The following is an 8311-nucleotide window of genomic DNA, read 5'->3' as shown; positions in this document are numbered from 1 at the left end:
AGCCCCTAGTCTAGTGGTTTTAGAGCATGCAGTTAAAATCCAAAATGATCATGGCAGCAAAGGAAGGACTTAAAGAAACTGAAGTCAAAGTAAAGAAGGAGAAAGATAGAGATTATGAACTACTAAGAGGTTTGCATACAGACTTGTAGTCTAGTGGGCAAGGGAAGGCAATTATTGGAGTAACTATCATGAAGAGAAATTTCTCCAATTTCATAGATGATTTGACAGGAATGACTTCTAGTCACCAGGATAGAATCTATGAGCTTTAGAGGCTTGGTGGATGTGTGCATATGGCCATGGAAGAATTATAAGATCGGCTGGGCACCATTAAAGATCTAGCCTAAAAGCATTCTAAATGGCTCTTGAGATACACTAATGTACACGCCCATAAACATGAAGAGCTAACTCCAATCATTGTTGCTACCAAAGCCTATAGGGAAAAGGTAGAAAAAGGAAAGAAGGCAAAGTGATTCATATTTTGCCTTTTCATTTTTGTTATGTAATCATTGTAATAGAAAAATTGGCTCCTTTCCATTTGTCATTTTTGAGGAGATGAACCAATTGAGCTTCCATTGTAATGGTCATCTTAGAATCCTATATGTATGATAATGAAAGATTAATAAAAGGTCGAATTTTTTTTGGTGTGAAGTACTTGATGTTGTAGAGTCAATTGAATGGTATTTTTGTATCAATTATTTTCTATTCCATTTTGGTTAATTGTTAATTGCTTGTTTTCTCTTTATTCTAGATTGAAATGAGGAATGAATAGAGCTTCATTCCCCTGTTTTGAAACAATGAGCTAAATATGATAAGTAATGTCACTATAGGCTTAAAAGAGATCCTTTAGATGTTTTCATTCAATTGAATCTCTCTCTCTCTGCAATTTAGTTTCTAGATAGATCAGTTAGCCTTAGTACATATTAACTATGAGTTCATAAGATGTGGGAGTTCATAGACTTAATCAATTCTCAAAATATCATTTCTTGCCTGAGTTAAATTTCATATAGGTTTGACTTAGTTTACCTCTCCTATTCTCTGGTTAAGAACATATCCTATTTAGATTTAGGAGTAAACAAAATTCATTGCAAATCTCGCAGTAGGAAGCTATACCCAATAATTCAGAGGAAAGTAAGTCTTTTCAAAAGCAACTTTCCAACTGTTGTAATTAGATGTTGTTTACAAAATAGGGCATTGAAGAGTTAAATTCAAAAAGAACAAATCTATTTACCAACAATAGACATGAATGTTATGACAAAATTGAGTACAATGTCAAGCTCCTACAATGGTCTTTTATCCTAGGAGTAAATCAAATATTTCTATTTCTAGAGACAATTGAGTAGAATCCTACATAGTAACCATACAATCCACATTTTTAAAATACTCTATTTGCAACACATCTTTTTCAAACCTTCTAGTATTCCATCTTCAAACTTTTCTCTAGAGAGCATTAACATTTTAACCTTAATCCTTGAATCAAAGAACATCTTAATCATGATCCTTTATCCAAAATCAACACTTCAAATCCTATCCTAGGTAGTTGCAACACTTCCAAACACACAACATTAAACCTTCATCCTTATCAAATCATAGTCACACTCACTCATTTGGGATCACAAGTCTATCTATGAATATTGAGTCCTCTATTTGGCATTCTATCTTACTTGAGATCACTTGTCTATCTCAAGTAGGAGAAATATAGTATTACCCTACATCATATTTGGTTTACAAATCCACAAGGTCTTTTGTTCATGTTGGCTCCTGATTTAACAGTTTTACAAACAACTAAGAAACCAGACAAATGCATCTAAGGCTAGCAAATTCCTATAATGAATGCACCTGACTGCAGTCTTGGGCCAACTATAAGGCATAACTCCTTCTTCTTCAGGCTCTGCAAAACCTAGGCGGGTAGACCTCAGATCCAATTAATATGGTACCAGTGCAAAACATATCCCTGGATCTAACAAAGTAGATTACAACCCTTCTATCTCCTAATAACTCATGTAATAACATAGATCTATAGTAGCAAATTGCAAATCCTATGATATCTCATAAGTTGAGTGAGGGTTAGTTCCTTTCAGCCCACTACAAAACATGAAAAACTGAATTAATTTTGATTAAAAGATTGAATTCAACAAACCCTCAGATATGCAGCAGTAAGACTTTAATGATCTTGTAGTTGACTAGTGCCTAATCCATTGGGAAAATCTATGAATCAAATGCATGCATATGGATATCTGATACTTATTTATATATCTAGATATATGATCTATCTATTTACCTTGTAAATAAACATCTATGCTCAATCTGAATCTCATTCTTACATGATATCCCCATCAATAAACCTGCAACCCTGTTGAATTCTCTGAAGCATTTACATAACCCCTTGAGTTATAAGCAACAATGAAACAACATACAACCTTAAGGGACTGCAACTACGACCTAGGCTCTTTGTTTAAAGATTGTAAAATATTGAAGCTCACTGATAAAGGAGAAAAGATTCAAAATGAAACTCAACCATCTATTGTTCTTTGTATTAATTTCCTTGAAATAATACATTCATATGCATGAAATGAAAACATGAAAACACCTAATAGATCTGAACTATATATATTATCCTTCCTAATGTTGTTCATACAAGAGAGTTATGCTGAAAGAATGGTGTCCCAGTCATGGGAACACATCAAAAACTGGAACCAAAACTTGGTATCACGATAGTGAGTGGTTTTTTCTCCAAAAACTGGAACCATGAATGGTCTAACATTGAAACTAGAACCCTGCTGGTACTACCCAGAGAAAACTGCCAACCCCTACAAAGAATCAAAGAAAGAAAGAAAGATATAGCCAGAAGTGAATTCACAGATCTATTATGAAATTGACATCTGTCCACTTGGAATTCAATCTTTTGTAACTGAATAACCTCTCTCTTCCTTCTCCCATTTTGATCTAATTTGGTTTCATCATTACTTGCAATTGATTTTAAAATATCCTTTTTTGAATGATGAAAACCTTTTGAGTCACCAAAATCTGAAAACCCATTGAAAATGCTGGTGAAATTTGAGTTTTTACTGACATAAAAGTGATTAAAATAGACCCAAACTGTATTTCCACTGCCTTTTAACCACATTCAGGTCATTTCCTTGTTAAAAAATTAGTTCTGAACTTCCTCACCTAAATATAGTTACAAACTAGAAACCTGAGAGAAATCCTCCTATAACTCGAACAGATTGCTTCATGTGCAAAAATGAACTCCAAAATTAGGAAGTTTGTCTTCTCTCGATTTCGATGATATATAATACTACTATGTTCACCTCTCAGAAACCCCCAGAATATCAGTTTGAAAAATACCCCCTGCTATGGCTTCTTTGTCTGCAACCTTGAATTTTCAAAAATTTACAATTTCCTAAATTTTAAAATTTAGAAAAATAGTTATTTAAATTTAAAAGAAGTCTACACGTCCACATTTTGAAAAAATAATTAAAAATTATTTTTTTATAATTTTCAATTTTTTACCCTAGCCTTTGAATCCAGGGTCAAACCCTAGTTGACCAGACACCACGTGGCACTTCTTGACTAGTCGACCGTTGCCAATGATTGCCACTTTTCATGATTCTAATTGGTCCACCTCTGTTCATCAGATGACACATCATCATAGGCCTGGGCCCGATGCCACCTGGCAATATCTCGCAAGCCCACATTTTAAAACTTTCTTGCAACTTTGTATTGCGGGTGTGCGCAGACCGTCAGATCGTGACACGTGTCATGATCCTGTGCCTCGCCTCTGATCTTGCTCTAAATTGCCACATCATCTTTGAGTGGGACCCACTACCACGTGGCAGCAACCTGCTTACCTGCATTACCTATCAAGTGCGCATCTTTATTTTGCGAGTATGCCCCCACCACACGATCTTCCATGTAGCATCATCTCATGCCTTGGGCGCCACATCATCCTTCTTGCATCTTCGCTTAAAACTATGTCTAATGTCACGTTGACACCACCAAGTCAACTGTGAGGGCCCATGTGAGCTTGGCTTTCAAAAGCCTCAATCTTATAGACATCAAGCTTATATTGTGCAATAGTATTTAAACTTTTAAATTTCCTACCACCTGCCCAATGTGAGATCATTCATTTTCATGGTTTTCTCAACTTCCTACGCTTGTTCCTTTGTTTTCTCTTCCTTTTCGCATGGAGCCTTCTTTTAAACATCATGGTCCTCGACTTCTTGCATATGTTGTCTCTGCAACTTTCTGATCGATGCCTCTGCATACAAGAAGTCAGATTGAAAATGAAACTGAGCCTCCTGTGATGTCTAACTCTCAATTTATCGCTTGCATAAAATAAGACCACCGATTCTTTCACCATGCTCTGACTAAGCATCTAGATTAAGCTAGCAAAATCCCAATTTGCATGATGGTATGCATATAATATGCATACATCGTTAATTTTTCTCAATTTGACTCTTGCACTTCAAGCATGGCTTAAAATTGGTAACTACATTTGCAAGGCTTTCATCCCTTTGCAAGCAACATCTCTCTGATTTGAACATCCATCCATCACCATCTTTTGCAGAGACCTCTACGCCACTCTCAATGGGTCGTTCCACCACATCTACATCTTCATTTATAAGCATCTCAAAAAAGACGTGTCAATTTATCTTCTGCGCTTGTAAGGAGTACAATTGAAAAAGATATCCTTTACTTTCACATGCTCTGTCTTAGCGTGGACTATGGATTTGACTGCCCATCTCCTTAATTTGTTTTAGCATGAACCTCTATTTTGTAAGATTGACTCTGACTTCTGCAACCTCTGATCGTGGACCATCTTCACTTGGTGATTATTGGCTGATCATGCTGCACGTGGTGGGCATCTTCTTTTATAGTGCTATGCTCCCCCTTCACTCACAGTTGGTCATTTTTCCTCTCATGGAGACCCTACACTTCACTACCGCAAACTACCATTCTTTCTACTACGGCTTCCTCTTTAATTTGAAAGCGTGGGTTTTTTGCCTTTTCCCTTCTTCCTTTTGCTGCCTACTCTCCACTTGTTCGTTGTGGGATGCCTTTTCATGCGTTGAGTTTTTCTGATGGAAGTCACCCCCTTTTCATTTCTCTGTGTGTCTACTCCCTTGGCTAGAAACATAGGCAATAGCTTTAGAATAGTGAAGATCTCTGTAATAAAATCATGGCTTGGGTAGGGTTCTTCGATTGCTTCCTTGAATAGCCCAAATTATTTGAAATCTTATTAAATTGAGGTTTATGTTTGCGAGATGGAGAGAAATGTTGATGATGTTGGCGAAGCTTTCCAATGCCAGATTTTCCTTGAAGTTGTGTACAAGCTTGTTGTTGAAGCTTGCAGCCACGTTTTCTGCTTTTGGTGTCTTCATAAAGCCATGAGTCATTTTGGTAAATCACATTGCCCTGTCTACAGGAGTTCTTCATTAAGAAAGTGCAAGTACTTTCCAAGTACTCAACTACATCTTATACTTGGATTTGACTTACATCCAAGACCAAGATAGATTTCTAGTGGAACAAGTTGAAAAAGAAGAGCATAAATTACAAGATCATCAATTCATTAGCAAGATTCCAAACACATCATTTTTCTTCTTCTTTCTAGCAGCCTCTATTTTCTCCAGGGTACTCATATCCCAAGATTCCTTTTCCTTCACAAACTAAAACCAGTTCAACTTCGTATATGAGAGTAGATTGTGGTGGAACCTTTGAGGCCTCGCCCCGACCCTTCGTAGCCTTAGTTGTTACTTTATCATTTTGATACTCACGACTGGAGACGTCGAGACATTATCTGATGCTTAGAACATACTATATTATTTCATGATGTGTGATGTTATTTTCAGATGTTTGATGTTTGTCATTTAATGTTTTATGTATATGTATGTTGATGAAATCAGTAAATGTAAGATTGATACTTTGATTTAAGAAATTTTAAATGGTTAAGAATTAAGTAGGATGAAAGAAAACCCTGAGTGATGTATGTTCCAATTTATGTGGATTTTTGATACGTATACATATATGTACATATGATTTTACGGGACTACTGATGTGTGCAATGAGTGTGCAGATATTAAGCCGAGAAACCCTACGGAGGAATAGAATTGATCTCTATGTGCTAATTTCCGAAACCTTGTTGTTTGTAATTCAAGTATTGTATTGTGAGATGTATGTATGTATCCTTATGTGATCAAGTAAATGTTAATGTTCATAGCTATGCTCTTTTAGTGTCGCTTGACACTTGTGAATTGTTTATGTTCTTCAGTGTGCGGATTAGGGTTATCTGTGTAACCCATGGACCTAAATCGGTTTAAGTTGTGTCGGTTTGCTGATTGGGTTCTTAATCAAGTTTAGTCACCCTTAATCCGAATTAGTGCTTAATCTGCTTTTTAGAGTTGTTAGTGGGTCCTAATTATTTCCTAACCCTTGTTTGGCTCTAAACCTATTCCTAAAGCTTTAAAACATGAAATTATTATACCCAAAGGGTATGGGTATGGGTTAGGGGTCTTTTCCAACCCCTAATCCCCTTTTATTGACTTTTGAGGCCACTCAAAAAGTCTCTTTTTTCTTTTGTGCGAAAATTGCAAGTGGCTACCATGAGTTGTCTCACCTCACCTCTACTTAGTGTTTAACCATGGTGTGGGTTGAGTTAGGAGTTTCTAGAATTGTAAGTGGATGGGAGTAGTTATTGATCCCTTTGGTGGTTGAGTTGGAGGCTTATTTAGAGGCCCTTCTTGGTCTAGTTGAGGTTGTTACCCAATCTCTACATTTAGAGAGGAGTCTTGGAAGATTGGAGAAAGGAAGGGGAAAGCTCTACTCAAACTGGTTCATGAGCCATTACCTCTTTGTGAAGGTAGGAATTGTCATCTCCCTTGTTTAGTTTTCATTCTTGTTTCATGCTTATGCTAGCTTGTTGTTGTTTGAATGTTTGTATGTTTGTGGGTATGTTGGGAAGATTTGAAAACCATGTTATTTTGGATGTTTTCTTTTTATGTTTATGTTTGAAATTTTGAGATTTTCTTGCATGGGTGTTTTGGTATTACTCACCCTTGGATAGGGCAGAAGTGACCAATTTTGGGAAAGGTCTGTTTAGTTGGACTCCAACCAGTGTAGAGTCTCTTCCCAGGATGAGAAGAGGGAGAAAGGGTAGGGTGTTATGGGCCCCTACCTGCCAGCACAAACCTTGTATGATTATGGTATGTTGAAATGGAAGAACAGAAGTTCTTGGTTTATAGCTCCGATTGGGCATCTGTTTGGTGTTGTGCTTGACTTCTCTTGTTGGAAGAATCCACCTTTCCCTAGTGTTGATTCATTGTGAATCATTTTGTGAAAACCTTGTATGAATTTGCATGTTTGAATTGTTTCTTGGTCATGCTTGTTGTCACCTGATCAGATTTTGTTTCCTCCACGGTTCATAGAAATGTGTTGCAGAAATTGTTATGAATCCCTTGATGAGGGTCATGAAGAAAATTCAATTATATCGTTGAAATTTGGGATTGATATCCTATGTAAAATGGTATTTCAAACTTTGTTGGATTGGCAACAAAGTCGAGTTTTCTTCTTGATTCTTTCCCGGCTGAGCCTTTGAATCAGGTTTGCCAATAAAATTGGTGTTTGAGTAAAATTGTTTATCTTGTGATTTAATCGTAATTTCAAATTAGATGGATGCACATCAGGAATAAGATGATTTAATGATGGTTTAATTGAGCAAATTTTCAAGTTCCTTCTATGTTCAAAATGATAATTATGTTAAGGAAATAAAATAACGTCTATGGTTGATATATTGAAATTCAAGTTGTATAGGAGATCATATTAAATATGGTGTTAATATGCCTCAAACTATTGTATCCATGTTTTTATTCTATTCAAAAATATAGACAAAAAAAAAAATTCATGCATGGCTTTGAAATCTATACTTAGAAAATTTTCAAAAAAAAAAATGTTGCAAGAGAGTAAAACTCTCTGCCTTTTGTATGGGAAATTCAAATTAATTCTTTTGGTAACAGAGAATCAAAAGATTCTTAAAAAAAAAAGGATCCTTTTTGCTTATTGAAAAAAAATTAGATTTAAAATTAAAAGTAATAATAAAATAAACATCAAGTAAATAAAAATATCATAGTTATATTATTAGATATCCTAAATATCTCTTGTCATATCCTTTCTACCTATAAAACTTTATGAGTTTATTACATACCCTTCTCACCATGGTGGACGTTAGTTTGGATTGATTTTAAAATGGAATTTTGTTTTAAATAAAAGTCAATTGCTTGTGGGAGGGTGACATCATTCTGTCCCCACATCCCATCTC

This window comes from Cupressus sempervirens, chromosome 9 (genome assembly GCF_028749045.1).
Source record: "Cupressus sempervirens isolate cs-2001-9-10 chromosome 9, ASM2874904v1, whole genome shotgun sequence".
NCBI lineage: Eukaryota > Viridiplantae > Streptophyta > Pinopsida > Cupressales > Cupressaceae > Cupressus > Cupressus sempervirens.
This window is presented reverse-complemented; position numbering follows the sequence as displayed.